This window comes from Dipodomys merriami, unplaced genomic scaffold, assembly GCF_024711535.1.
Source record: "Dipodomys merriami isolate MVZ:Mamm:240054 unplaced genomic scaffold, mDipMer1.0.p SCAF_192, whole genome shotgun sequence".
Classification (NCBI taxonomy): Eukaryota; Metazoa; Chordata; class Mammalia; order Rodentia; family Heteromyidae; genus Dipodomys; species Dipodomys merriami.
Window position 1 is genome coordinate 532,905 of NW_027203293.1, and position 14,238 is coordinate 547,142.

At 38.2% G+C, this 14,238-nt stretch overlaps 2 protein-coding genes across 2 annotated transcripts in view; one reads left to right on the forward strand and one right to left on the reverse strand.

Annotated features, from left to right (window-relative positions):
* Window positions 1-14,238, reverse strand: part of Gtf2f2 (general transcription factor IIF subunit 2) — a 134,428-nt gene that overhangs the window by 21,742 nt on the left and 98,448 nt on the right. The gene's annotated exons all lie outside the window — the stretch shown is intronic.
* The window catches only part of Kctd4 (potassium channel tetramerization domain containing 4), a 39,042-nt gene continuing 37,977 nt past the window's right edge, over window positions 13,174-14,238 (forward strand). The window contains exon 1 of the mRNA XM_070028440.1: window positions 13,174-13,227. The gene's annotated coding sequence lies outside the window, so the exon portion shown is untranslated. The remainder of the gene's footprint in view (window positions 13,228-14,238) is intronic.

The window sequence follows — 14,238 nt, forward strand, 5'->3', positions numbered from 1 at the left end:
GCCTTGAGCTGAAGAGCTGAGGGACAGCGCTCAGGCCCAGAGTTCAGGCCCCACAACCGACAAAAAAAAAGAAAAAAGAAAGAAAAAAAAAAAGACTACACATAGACCTCCCCTATGACCCAGCAATCCTACTTTTGGGCATTGACCCAAATGTAAACAAACAAGGCCATATTGAAGCTACCAGCACAACTAAGTTTATCATAGCATTATTCACCATAGCTAAAATATGGAACCAACCCAGATGCCCCTCAGTAGATGAATGGATCAAGAAAATGTGGTATATATACACAATGGAATTCTATGCTTCCATCAGAAAGAATGACATTGCCCCATTTGTTAGGAAACAGAGACTTGGAAAAAATCATATTAAGTGCAGTAAGCCAGTCCTTAAAAGAAATTTAGGTCTCATGGTTTCCCTTATTTGCAATAATTAGTATAGATATAGGATTATCTTATCAGATTACCTAAACGGAGATATCTTTTTTTTTTTTTTTGGGTCCGGTCGTGGGGCCTGAACTCTGGGCCTGGGCACTGCCCCTCAGCTCTTCAGCTCCTGAACTCTGGGCCTGGGCACTGTCCCTCAGCTATTCAGCTCAAGGCTAGAGCTCTACCACTTGCGTCACAGCGCCACTTCCGGCTTTTTTCTTTTTGCTTATGTGGTGCTGAGGAATCGAACCCAGGGCCTCAGGCATGCAAGGCAAGCGCTCTACCACTGAGCCAACTTCCCAGCCCTAAACGGAGATATCTTAAAGCTACTAAGAGATAAATCTTTAAAAGAGAGGAAGGATTGAAGACAGCTATCAGGAATGTTGAGCTTGTGTTAGAACTGGGTATTGGTAACTCCAGCCTATATCTGAACACACAACTCTTTGTGTTCTAATTTAGCCCTACGCTCTAAGGCAATAGGTTTGTAAGGTCTGGCCTTCCTCAGCTGTGATCTGCCTTGCTGCCACCATATTATTTTCGCTGTTTCAATTTTCAATCCAATCACTCCATGATCTGATTTTATGAAACATTCAAGTAAGGAGGCATGCGCCAACTCCTTCCTTCCATATTAAGGAACTGTTCCCATTCCTCCCATCTGAAAACTTCTCAGGGTTTCAGTTCATTTAGGTAGCTTCTTTACAAAGGGTAGTTTATTTGTAGTCAGTATATCCCGGTTCAGATTCACGAGGCAGACTTTTAATTCACATTTGACAAGTTTAAAAGCCAATTTTACTATCTAGAATCAGACCACACTTATCCTCAAAGGAAAATACTGTTCTTTTTTTAAAATATAGAGTTCATATTAAAATTTAACCTTCCTATTATATATTTAAAAAGCCAGCTTCAAAGGTTTTGTTTTAATTAAAAGAGTATATCCTATGATTCAAAATTCAAAAGGTTAATCTATGGACTGAAAATACAGCATAATTTTAAAGAAGAAAATCTTGAAATACTTTAATTAACCTTGAATAGTTTAAAATAATTTAGCAGGGCTCTTATATTTAACACTAAATAATTCATTTAGCATTATCTCATAAAGTGTTAGAACAATCTGCAACTCTTTCATACTGAACAATGTACAAGTTAAACACTGCTGACTCAGGGATGGGAAGGGGAAACAAAGGAGGAGGCTACAATGCTTGTTAAGAAATGTACTCATTATCTTGCCCATGTAATTGTAACTCCTCTGTACAGTATTTTCACAATAAAAAAACAAAAAACAAAAAAACACTGCCAACTTGAAAATGCTTTCAAAGTAAAAAAAAGTGTACCTAGATTTGTCAAAATAATAAAATTGGGAGATACTGTTTTTACAAAAAGGAACAGCAATCTAAATGAGGAGATTTAAGACTGAACTGGGAGAACACCTCACTGTAATGACTATTTTAAAAATTGTTTTGTTTTTTTAATTTAACAAACTGTGTTACTTTCAAGCAACGGTAATAGAAAAACAATATTCTATGATTAGTTTTTTATAAATAATTAAAAAATACTTGGTACCTGTACCTACTCCTAACACTACAACCAAATAATTAATTTAAAATATACACCCACATTTTTAGAAGATAAGGACAGACCACATCTTCTTACATTTCTCATGGTTCTAAAGTGATTGAGAGGGGCTGGAGGTGAAGCTAAGTTGGTAGAGAGCCAGCCAATGAACAAAGGGTCAGGTATGTAGTCTGAGTCCTGGTTTCACATCAACATCAACATCAACAACAACAATAGAAAAAAACAAAAAAAAAAAAAACAGGACAAAACAGAAATTAAAAAATATAAAATGAATGAGGATAAAATTCATAAAATAATTACTGTGGTAGTCAAATTATATTTATTTATCAAAGTATAAGATTCTTAAGTAGTTAAGCGTGAATCTTACATATTCTAATGAAATAAACTCCATTTCTTTTAAAAATCCGTAATTTAAAATTTTAGGTGACTGAGAATTATCTTTTTGGAAATTCATTTAGTGAAGTTTGAAAGTCATCTCTCAATTATCAGCCTGTTAAACAATAAAAACACTAAAACACTTAACCCAAAACAAAACAGACAAGGCATGGTGGCATATCCCTATAAATTCCAACACTTGGAAGGCCAATGGAAGAATCATGACTCTTAGTCCATACTACATAGGTAGACTCTGTCTCAAAAAGCCAAAAAATCCTGGGGCTGGGAAGGTGGCTCAGTGGTAGAGTGCTTGCCTTGCATGCTCCAAGCCCTGGGTTCGATTCCTCAGCACCACATAAGCAAAAAGAAAAAAGCCGGAAGTGGCACTGTGGCTCAAGTGTTAGAGCGCTAGCCTTGAGCTGAAGAGCTGAGGGACAGCGCCCAGGCCCAGAGTTCAGGCCCCACGACCGGACCCCCCCCCCCCCCAAAAAAAGGCAAAAAGCCAAAAAATCCTAAATCAAACCAAAACAAAAAACAAACTTCAGGGGCTGGGAAGATGGCTCAGTGGTAGAGCGCATGCCTTGCATGCTCCAAGCCCTGGGTTCGATTCCTCAGCACCACATAAGCAAAAAGAAAAAAGCCAGAAGTGGCACTGTGGCTGAAGTGGTAGAGCGCTAACCTTGAGCTGAAGATCTGAGGGACAGCGCCCAGGCCCAGAGTTCAGGCCCCATGACAGGACCCAAAAAAAACAAACAAAAACAAACTTCAAATGAATCTTTTTAACAGACTAACTCCCACTAAGGAAACTGAATTTTAAAGTGAATTTATACAAAGGGAAATCTAGAAAGGTAAGTAGTAAATAAATATATAGAATGTATGGTTTGTCTTTTTTTGGTTTGGTTTTATTGGCTGTGGGGCTTGAACTCTGGGCCTGGGAGCTATCCCTCAGCTCTTCAGCTCAAGGCAAGCACTCTACCACTTGAGCCATAGCACCACTTCTGGTTTTCTGGTGGTTAATTGTAGATAAGTCTCACAAACTTTCCTACCTGGGCGGGCTTTGAACTGTGATCCTCAGGTCTCAGCCTCCTGAATAGCTAGGTTTACAGGCGTGAGCCACAGGCACTTAGCTTAGGTTGTCTTAAATATTTTTAAATCTTAAAGTTAACAGGAAATAGAATTTCAAAGCAAAGAAAGAATCAAATCTGTGTTTTAAAAATACTCCTCTGAAGAGGCTGTCTTCCTTCCATTCTATTTTTTTTTAACTCCCTTATCGAAGATTAGATGGCAATAGGTCTGTGGGTTCATTTCTGAGTTTCCAATTCTATTCCACTGGTCCTGAGGTCTGTTCTTGTGCCAGTACCAAGCTGTTTTGATTACTATGGCTTTGTAGTAGAGTTTGCAATTTGGTATTGATATTCCTCCAGCACTGTTCTTTCTGTTAAGGATTGTTTTTGCTATTAGGGGTCTTTTATTGTTCCATATGAATTTTTGGATTGCCTCTTCTATTTCCTTGAAGAATGAGGTTGGACTATTGATAGGTATCGCATTGAATTTGTAGATAGCCTTGGGAATTATTGCCATTTTCACGGTGTTGATCCTTCCAACCCACGGGAGGTTTTTCCACTTTCTAAATTCTGTTTTGATTTTCTTTTTCAGGTTCTTAAAGTTTTCATCATAGAAGTTGAGGTTCTTCACCTCTTTAGTTAATTCCTAGATATTTTATTTTTTGTAGGGCTATTACGAATGAGTTGCTTTCCTGATTTCAGCCACGTTTTTCTCAGTGTTGGCAGAAAGAAAATCCATTGATTTTTGAGGGTTATATGCCTCCATCAGAAAGAATGACAACGCCCCATTTGTTAGGAAATGGAAAGACTTTGGAAAAAATTATATTAAGTGAAGTAAGCCAGGCCCAAAGAAACACAGGTCCCATGGTTTCCCTTATTTGCAATAACTAGAGTATGTCTGAGACAAGCAAAAATGGTCAGATAAGTTGATGTTAGGTGCAATGAAGCCCAAGATAAGGTTCAAATGGTTTTTCTTTCTTGCTATTGTTTCTAACATATTTATAAGATATGTTGCTTTGTATGTCCCCTCCCCATGGTATAACCCCTCTTTTCACTGAATTTGATGTTGGCATAATTTGTGGAGGGGAAGGGAAAAAACAAATTGCTTAAATAGGGATGTACAATGAGATGTACAAGATGTTACATCAAAAAAAATGAACTTTACAACTTTGGTGCAGGGGAGGGGGTGGATGGGAAGGGGAAACAGGAGGAGGCAACAATGTATTCATTACCTTGCCCATGTAATCATAAGCCCTCTGTACAGTATTTTCACAATTAAAAAAAAAGAAAGAGGGGCTGGGAAGTTGGCTCAGTGGTAGAGCGCTTGCCTTGCATGCATGAGGCCCTGGGTTCGATTCCTCAGCACCACATAAGAAAAAAAAGCCGGAAGTGGCGCTGTGGCTCAAGTGCTAGAGCGCTAGCCTTGAGCTGAAGAACTGAGGGACAGCGCCCAAGCCCAGAGTTCAGGCCCCACGACCGGACCCAAAAAAAAAAAAAAAAAAAAAAAAAAAAAAAGAAAGAAAAATACTCCTCTGGCTAGTATTGGCAGAATATTGTGGGGTGAAAACCAAGCCAGGAGACTTAGGGAGTCAAAAAGAAAGACAATACTCATTTGGATTAGGAGAGTCAAGTTAAATACATTTAGGATATATGCTGAAGACAGTTTCAATAGAAGCTAGTGCCTAACTGAATAAGAGGAAATAAAAGTGGAAGTCAGTGAACAGCCAGTCACTAGTGGCTCACACCTATAATCCTAACTATTCAGAAGGCTGAGATCTGAGGATTGGGGTTTGATGGCAGCCAGGGCAGAAAAGTCTGTGAGACTCATCTCCAATAAACTACTCAGAAAAAGCCAGAAGTGGCACTGTGGCTCACCCAGGACTAGCAAAAAAAAGGAAGGAAGGAAGGAAGGAAGGAAGGAGAGAGAGAGAGAGAGAGAGAGAGAGAGAGAGAGAGAGAGAGAGAGAGAGAGAGAGAGAGAGAGAGAGAGAGAGAGAGAGAGAGAGACAGAGACAGAGACAGAGAGAGAGACAGAGAGAGACAGAGAGAGAGAGAGAGAGAGAGAGAGAGAGAGAGAGAGAGAGAGAGAGAGAGAGAGAGAGAGAGAGAGAAACAAAGTCAGTGGAGAGGACTGAGTTCAGATTCCTGGCTTAAACAACTAGGATGGGAGGGCAATTATATTCCTGTAACTAATGACAGGATTTAATCCATTTTTACTAGAAAATCTGTAAATGAGATCCTACATTTTTAGACCTAGATTAAAAATTACATGGGGTGAAAATTAAGGGAACTAAAATATTAACACCTTTTATTAAGTTTTACATAAAAATATATGTATTTCTTATTCTCACTTATATTAACAATAAACATAACAATAAACAATAAATTCACTTCTCTGAATAAGAAACTAGTTAAGCCCATATCAGTGGCTCATGTTTATAATCCAAGCTACTCAGGAGGCTGAGATCTAAGGATCACGGTTCACAGCCAGCCTGGGCTGCAAAGTCTGTGAGACTCTAATCTCCAATGAATCACCAAAAAAGTCAGAAGTGGAGCTATAGCTCAAGTGGTAGAGCACTAGTCTTAAGCAAAACAACTCAAGGATAGCACCCGGGCGCTAAGGTCAAGCTCAGGACTATCATAAACACATACAAATAACAATGATTAACAATTGTATCACTTATAACTTTGGCCATAGTAGATACCTGAGAAGTATTTACTATGTGTTAGAAAGGGTGATAAGAGCTTTTTTTTTTTGTCCGGTCGTGGGGCCTGAACTCTGGGCCTGGGCGCTGTCCCTCCGCTCTTCAGCTCAAGGCTAGTGCTCTACCACTTGAGCCACAGTGCCACTTCCGGCTTTTTTCTTTTTGCTTATGTGGTGTTGAGGAATTGAACCCAGGGCCTCAGGCATGCAAGACAAGTGCTCTACCACTGAGCCACCTTCCCAGCCCCGATAAGAGCTTTATGTACACCTTCACCTCACATTTTCCTCATAGTAAGCAAAGATAGAACTTGAACTCAGATCATCATTCTCTAGGATGTCATATAAGGCTACAGAATAGAAAACAAATTCTAATAAACGTCCTATGGAACTTAGTATAAAGCAAGTAATTTCTTCTTGACAATCATCAGCCTACTTCTAACTAAATCTGCATCTACAAATATAATGACATGCACACACAGTAACATTCTTCTTTATAAGTGGTATAACTTGATCTTAGCCAATAGGCTGAGAAGTGATATTCTTTTTTAAAAGTGAAGAAAAGATGACCACTGAGACAGTGTCAATAGTTATTATGCCATAATAGTTTTAATTTTTTTTTTTTTTTTTGGTCCGGTCGTGGTGCCTGAACTCTGGGCCTGGGTGCTGTCCTTCAGCTCTTCAGCTCAAGGCTAGCACTCTACCACTTGAGCCACAGCGCCACTTCTGGGTTTTTTCTTTTTGCTTATGTGGTGCTGAGGAATCGAACCCAGGGCCTCAGGCAGGCAAGGCAAGCGCTCTACCACTGAGCCACCTTCCCAGCCCATATGCCATAATAGTTTATAACCTCCCTTATCAAATTCCTTATTTTCTTTTTGATACATATATCGAGCATTATTAAAAATTATTCAAAAGTTTGATTTAATGTAATAATTCAATTATATATTCAACTTCAAAACACAAAATTCATGTTAAGAAATAAGATAGATCCAGGCACCGATGCTCATGCTTATGATCCTAACTGCTCAGGAGACTGAGAGCTGAGGATTGAGGTTCAAAACCAGCCTGAGCAGGAAAGACCATAAGACTCTTATCTCCAATTAAACACCCCTGCCCTCCCCCCCCCCCAAAAAAAAAAGCCAGAGTAGAGGTGTTGCTCAAGTGGTAGAGCCTTGAGCACACAAGCTCAGGGACAGCAATCAGGACTTGAGTTCAAGCTCCAGGACAGGCACATAGGAAGCTCAGCATGATAGTGCACACTTGCAATCCCAACTACTCTGGAAACAGAGGCAGGAATTTGAGATCAGCTCAGCCAAAATTTGAGACCTTTTTTTAAAACAAAATACAAAACTAAAGGGCCAGGGATGTAGCTCAGTGGTAAAGTACAATGAAGCACTGAGTTCAACTCCTAGCACTGTAAAAAAACCGAAGAACAATAAAAAAATCAGGACAATAATATATACATTCCTCAAAATGTTTTGTTTTGTGCCAGTACTGGGGCTTGAACTTCAGGCCTTGAGCTCTTGCTTGACTTTTTTTTACTCATGACAGGTGCTTGGGCCATTCCCCCATTTGCAACTTTTTGCTGTTTAATTGAATATAAGAGTCTTGAAGGTATGCCTGCTGGAGCTGGCTTCCAACCTTGACCCTCAGATCCGAGCCTCCTGAGTAGCTAGGATTAGGCGTGGGCCTCCAACAATCACATCCTTCAGATATTAAAAAAAAAAAAACAACAACACTGTTAAGATCTGCCAAAATGGAAAAACACTCAACTATTGACCTATACCATTATATCAGAAGGTCTGGGAAGAGAAACCTATAAATTTTACCTAAAAAAATCCTTCACTTATTCATTGGCAAGTACAGTGTTTCTCACATGTAGGAACTCAATACATAAATATTTGTTGAGCAGATAAATAAATAATACTTTTTATTGGACAATTAGCTCTCAAAGGAAAAAGTAGAATTCCATAGTAACAAAATGACACAGAAATACCTGGTTTTATACATGTAGACTATTTTCATGTCTAAGCAGAAGCCCTTGTCTGGATAATCTGGTTATCAACAAGAGAATTAAACAATTACGAACAACATTGAACTATTAAGGTTTCCACCAACAACTGACACTGTAAGAATCATTTAAAAATGTAAGTATCACTGAGGTATTCATCTATATTTGTGCGATAACCACATCCAATCACAATGACAGATTTTTACAAAAGAATGTGTATTCTCTTCAGATTCAGATATTCATTTCTGAATGGGAGAGTAGGAAGCAATGAGGGAGGTGAACAGTGACTCTCAAGAGGGAGGAGGCTGACATCTGCAGGATGAGAGCAGCCTGAAGGCTAAGAGAAGCAGGAAAAGCAGATAGGGCACTTGTGAGCAGCCCCTTCCCCAAAGTCACATAATATAAAAGGAAGTTTTGAAGGCATCTTGGGAGCAGGTGAATGGAGGCTAGAAGGGCCAGAGAAAGTAATAAAATAACCAGGATGAAAGCTGAAGGCTGAGCTGATTTTCTGATACAAAAAGATTCTGAGGTAGCCCAGCTTTCTGGCAGTGCACTTATTGGAAGTTTCAGTTTTTGGGAATAGACAAAGAAAGCTCAGAGGGCATGCAATAGTGAGTAACATGTCCATCTGCTAGAATGTACACTGGAGTAGCAATGGGGAAACTTAAGGGCTTTCTAACATTGGTTTGTTGGAAGAGTTATTGGAGGAATTACAAATAGCAAATATTAAATCATGTGGACAAGTGTCTCTTACAGATACTACTATTTCTAATTCTTTTTTTTTTTTTTTTGGGTCCGGTCATGGGGCCTGAACTCTGGGTCTGGGCACTGTCCCTCAGCTCTTCAGCTCAAGGCTAGTGCTCTACCACTTGAGCAACAGCACCACTTCTGGCTTTTTTCTTTTTGCTTATGTGGTGCTGAGGAATTGAACCCAGGGCCTCAGGCATGCAAGGCAAGCGCTATACCACTGAGCCACCTTCCCAGCCCTACTATTTCTAATTCTTATGAAAACAAGGACCCTAGATCATATTACTTATGGCTCAGATAGTGATAACAATGTGGTTCAAAAAAAAGAATAAAGAAGGACAAAAAAAGTTTTAGGTTTGTTGTATCAGAGAGGGTAAATGGGTTATCAAATTGTAAGACATCAATATGTTAACATTTAGATTTGGCATATAAAAGCAGTGTAAGGTATAAGGTGAATTTTTTACTTCATACGAATTGTCTAAAAACGCAAACACTCTACCACATGCTCCTGAATGAGTTAATTTAAAATTAATAAAGTTTAAAAGTCAGTTTTGCAAACACCTCAGCTACATTTCAAGTGCTTAAAAGCCATGTATGGCTGGTGACAACAGAGATTAAGTGATTACATAAATTTCACAGTATTGTGAGATAGTGATACTTAGTTAAATTCACAAACACATTTTAGCGTTCACAAGGCAAACTGTCATTATCATGCTCTATAATGTCTGTGAATTCTATGAGCTTTGACAATACAACAATTTCTTCCACATTGGGTGATATGTATATTTCTTTCATTTTGCTTAATGCAAGCTGTTTCCTCTTTCCCTCTCATTCCTCAAAGCCTCTTTAAAAACAAAAGCTTCTTTAAAAGCAAAAAATACACGAACTATCTATACTAATCAGCAGTGCTTTGATCTAACTGTTTATTTTTTTTTGGTTGGTTGTGGGGCTTGAATTCTGGGCCTGGGCACTGTCCCTCAGCTCTTCAGCTCAAGGTGAGCGCTCTACCACTGGAGCCACAGTGGTTTATTGGAGATAAGAGTCACACAGACTTTCCTAGACTGGGCTGGCTTTTAACTGTGATCCTCAGATCTCAGCTTCCTGAGTAGCTAGGATTACAGGCGTGAGCCACTGGCTCTAACTATTTATATGCCACAACTATCTTTTTTTTTTTTTTTTTAGAGAAAAACTAAGGAAATAATTATGACTAGAGGCAGCAAAGTTGTGATGCCAGGGGGATAGACAACCAGCAGCAAGACCACAACTTCACTGAGGAAGACCAACCCTATTAAGAGGTCCAGTAGTTTTATAATTTGGTATCACAAGGAGCAAAGCAGAAATAAATTGGGTATTCAGATTCATGCTGATAATTTCATATTTAAAAATACTGGGCTGGGAAGGTGGCTCAGTGGTAGAGCGCTTGCCTCACATGCATGAGACCCTGGGTTCAATTCCTCAGCATCACATAAGCAGAAAAAGCCGGAAGGGGCGCTGTGGCTCAAGTGGTAGAGTGCTAGCCTTGAGCTGAAGAACTGAGGGACAGCGCCCAGGCCCAGAGTTCAGGCCCCACAACGGGCAAAAAAAAAAAAAAAAAAAAATCAGACATCAAAGTAAACTTAAAGCATACACAACGGCCAAAATAGTGCTTAAAGCAAAACAATGAACTATCTCATCACATAGCAGGGCCTGAAATCACACTCTGGTTTTCAGGTCCAGTTCCATTCCTAGGTGTGACATTAGTCACACTGTCAACTTCTCTAACCTCTTGGCACCCTCAAAGATAACTGAGGATGATGCCAGACATATGTGCAACAACCCTTATAAAACATTTCCAGAAAAGGCATTCAGTTTATTGTAGCTGTTATTTCTTCTTATCACTCAAATACACACCTTAAACAGAACGGTACAGGAATTACTTGGATAAGCACATCTTTGAATAATTAACTGTTTGTGCTCATCCTTTATTCTGATGGGGAGGGAATATTCAGCTATTCCAGATTAAAAGTTACTTTATCTCCTTTGATGTTTTCAAAGTTAAAATTTATTTTAAAACACATGTAGGCTATAGGCAAAATATGTAACATTTATGGAATCATAAACTAGAACCAATTGCAACTCAACCTCTACACTAAAACCCCAAAATTTGGTAGCTTACAGTTTGGGGTAAATTATTTAACAAAGTTGCTGGACTTTATTACAATCTCAGCCTCCTGAGTAGCTAAGGTTACAGACTATGTAGATTATAGTGAGCCACTAGCACCTGACTTACAGAGCATTTAAATAGTATATAAACACAGTCATCAAGGACAGGATTATCACAGTACAATTCTTTTTACTCCCACTTTCTATGTACATTGATTTTATTTCAAAGTATGCATCATAAAATTCACATTTAACTTTGTTAATCTGATTAGAATTTGAGATCACTAATGAAACATGAAACATAAAGATAGATGCCTTTTCCTCTCCTAAATTTGTCATAAGTCAAGAAGAAAACTCAAGCCTTTCACTATGTCAAAATGACAAACTATGTGTTTCTTCCAAGATAAAGAGAATGCAAGTGTTTTCTTTTAGTTAAGGATTGAATTATATTCATTAATTTAGAATTGTGTCTTGAGTTCATTCTTGCAAGTTTAATCTTTTTGAAGACTCATTAAAAGTTCACCATACTAAGTGTTGAGAACTGAGAATAATCATCACACAAATGTTTTCTATTTTCACAAATATTTCAGTTCATGTTGCCAGCCCTCTCAGCAGTCAACTGTAAATGTCTTTTTGTAAGCTCTCAGAGAGCTTACTCACTGACAGATAAACAGTGCTGGGATTTTCTATCATCTGATGAAGAACTATGAAATCCTTTATTAAGTTACTTGGCTAACATGAGAATTTCTACGTAGAACTTTAAAATTTCTAAGGAGAATTTTAATAATTTATCTTTCATGCTATTAGTAGCAGTAAGAAGGTATTACAGAAATACTTTAGCCAGTTTTTCCTAAATATATAGTGTTATCTAGCTCATCCAAATCTAGTTCTTCATAGTCTTATCCAGAGGAAATTAAATTTATAAGGAAAAGCATTTCTAAACAAGAGGCGGAGTGAAAATAGTCTTGCTGATTTATGGATGTAGTAGATGATTTTCTATTTACGAATTGCTTCACATTTAAGTACTTTATTTTATAGCATATAACTCCTATGTGTTAGGGATATCAGACTACTATGTACTTTTTTCCACCAGTCATAGGATGACTATAATACATCCAAATGTATAAAAGTTTTATGCATTATTGATATGTACATAAAATTATATATTACATATAGCCATGATGCAAACTCAAGAAATGACAGACAAGATCTACTTCACTATTCTAAGCTGTTGATCTGATGATCTGGGTTACCTATGTACATCTTGGCAAGTGTAGCTTTGGTGGAAATATTTATATTTGACAGATGAGGTTGATTCACCAGTAGGAAAAATAAGAACTTCTAAATTATATTTGTCCACTTACAGTAATGTTTTTATATCCAGTTATCTACCCCCTGATCCCTCTATGACTGATTACAGGTTCATTCATGTGTTGCTCTCTGAAGACAAGGGCAATGTCTGTGTCTAAGGCATAGGCCAAGGTAATATGCTTGATTGGTAACTGAAAAAAAAGGAAACTCAGAAGTGAGCATGTAGGAGGGAATGGATGAGGTAATGGAGTTCAAAGAAGCTGACCTAACAGAAGCTAGACAATTGGAGCCTGGGAAAATAACTGTGATGAGAAGTATTTTCCAATTTTCACATTTATTGAACTAAAAACCTGAAGGTTTATAATAAAATTTGAAATTACTTAAAGCTAATCACCCAAGCAGTCTCAATTTCTAATTTGATCAATTTCTTTGATTCCTAAAATGTATAGACTGAGAAATTAAGCTGTTGACAGAGATGGAAACAATGTTTCTCTATCAGCTATTTTGATATATACCACAAGGATGAATCATTTTTCCAAATTAAAATTTTTATGACTCCATGACTATGTGATGACAGGTACTAACTGGATACACAGTAGGATAAACAACTTCTATTCAGTAAATTAAGAATACCATTCTGCAAAATTCCAGTTGCCTCTTAGGAGAAATTGGAATTATTAGCTGCATAACATGTCAAACTCCAGGAAGCTACTCAGGTGTACACTAACCAGGGCACTGTTGCTATGGTAACTAAGCAAATATAGCAAATGGCTACTTCATTAGTGAGCCATAAAACTCTTAAGTGCAGGGAAATATGTAGCAGCACGTGGTCTTCAGTGAGGACTCACGGATTTAGAAAGAATTTCTTAAATGAGAAGGTAAGCTTAACATGCTGTTTGAAAAATTAGAAGAGAGGTTTCTAAGCTAACCAAAACCATATCAAGGAGAGGAGAGGGAGGAGAAGGAGGAAGCGATTAGAGAAGGAAGCTGTTAAATTTTCAAGGGAGGAGAACTCTATTTAGGACCAGCTGCTGTGATACTGGAATTGATATTACAGGGTGAAAACCACTGAGACTGCCATTTAGGCAGAGAAAGAGAAAGGAGGACTTCTGGATAGCAGGAAGCCTTTTTTTTTCCCTCCCAAGGGCCATTTGGGTATTTATAACATCATTCACATGCCATACACAATCATCAATACAGGCAGCCAGCCTGCCTCTGTGTCTGACCTGTCATATACTAAGAAAATTTTCAGGTTTTGTATGATCTACAGGCCAGATGTTCCTTATACCCAATTCCCTGATACACAGACCAGGTTTAAGCCATAGTGTCTTTTGGTCTCTCCTCTTGAAGAAGATGCACAAAAGGTTATAAGAATTTCTGCACATTTTTAACTTGAAGAATTTAAACTCTCAACTACAGAATGAAAGTAAAATATGGATCTCAAACAGTAACAAGAGATTAATACTAGAACTAGATTTAATCTGATGATGGGGGGAGAATCCTGCACAATAAAAAATCCAAACCTCTAGGGATGGGAGGGAAAAACTGGAAGCGAGTGAGGGAAGGGGTGACATTGTCCAAAAAGAAATGTACTCTACCTGATTTATGTAACTCTAATTCCTCTGTATATCACCTTTGTAATACTATTGATTTTTTTAAGTTTAAAAAAAAACCAAGGTTAGTCATTTACTCATGAGTTTACATTGCCACCAAGCACTTTTAGTGGTTCATTTATTTACTTGTGTGTGTGTGTGTGTGTGTGTGTGTGTGTGTGTGTGTGTGTGTGTGTGTGTGTGTGTGTGTGTGTGTGTGTGTGTGTGTGTGTGTGTGTGTGTGTGTGTGTGTGTGTGTGTGTGTGTGTGTGTGTGTGTGTGTGTGTGTGTGTGTGT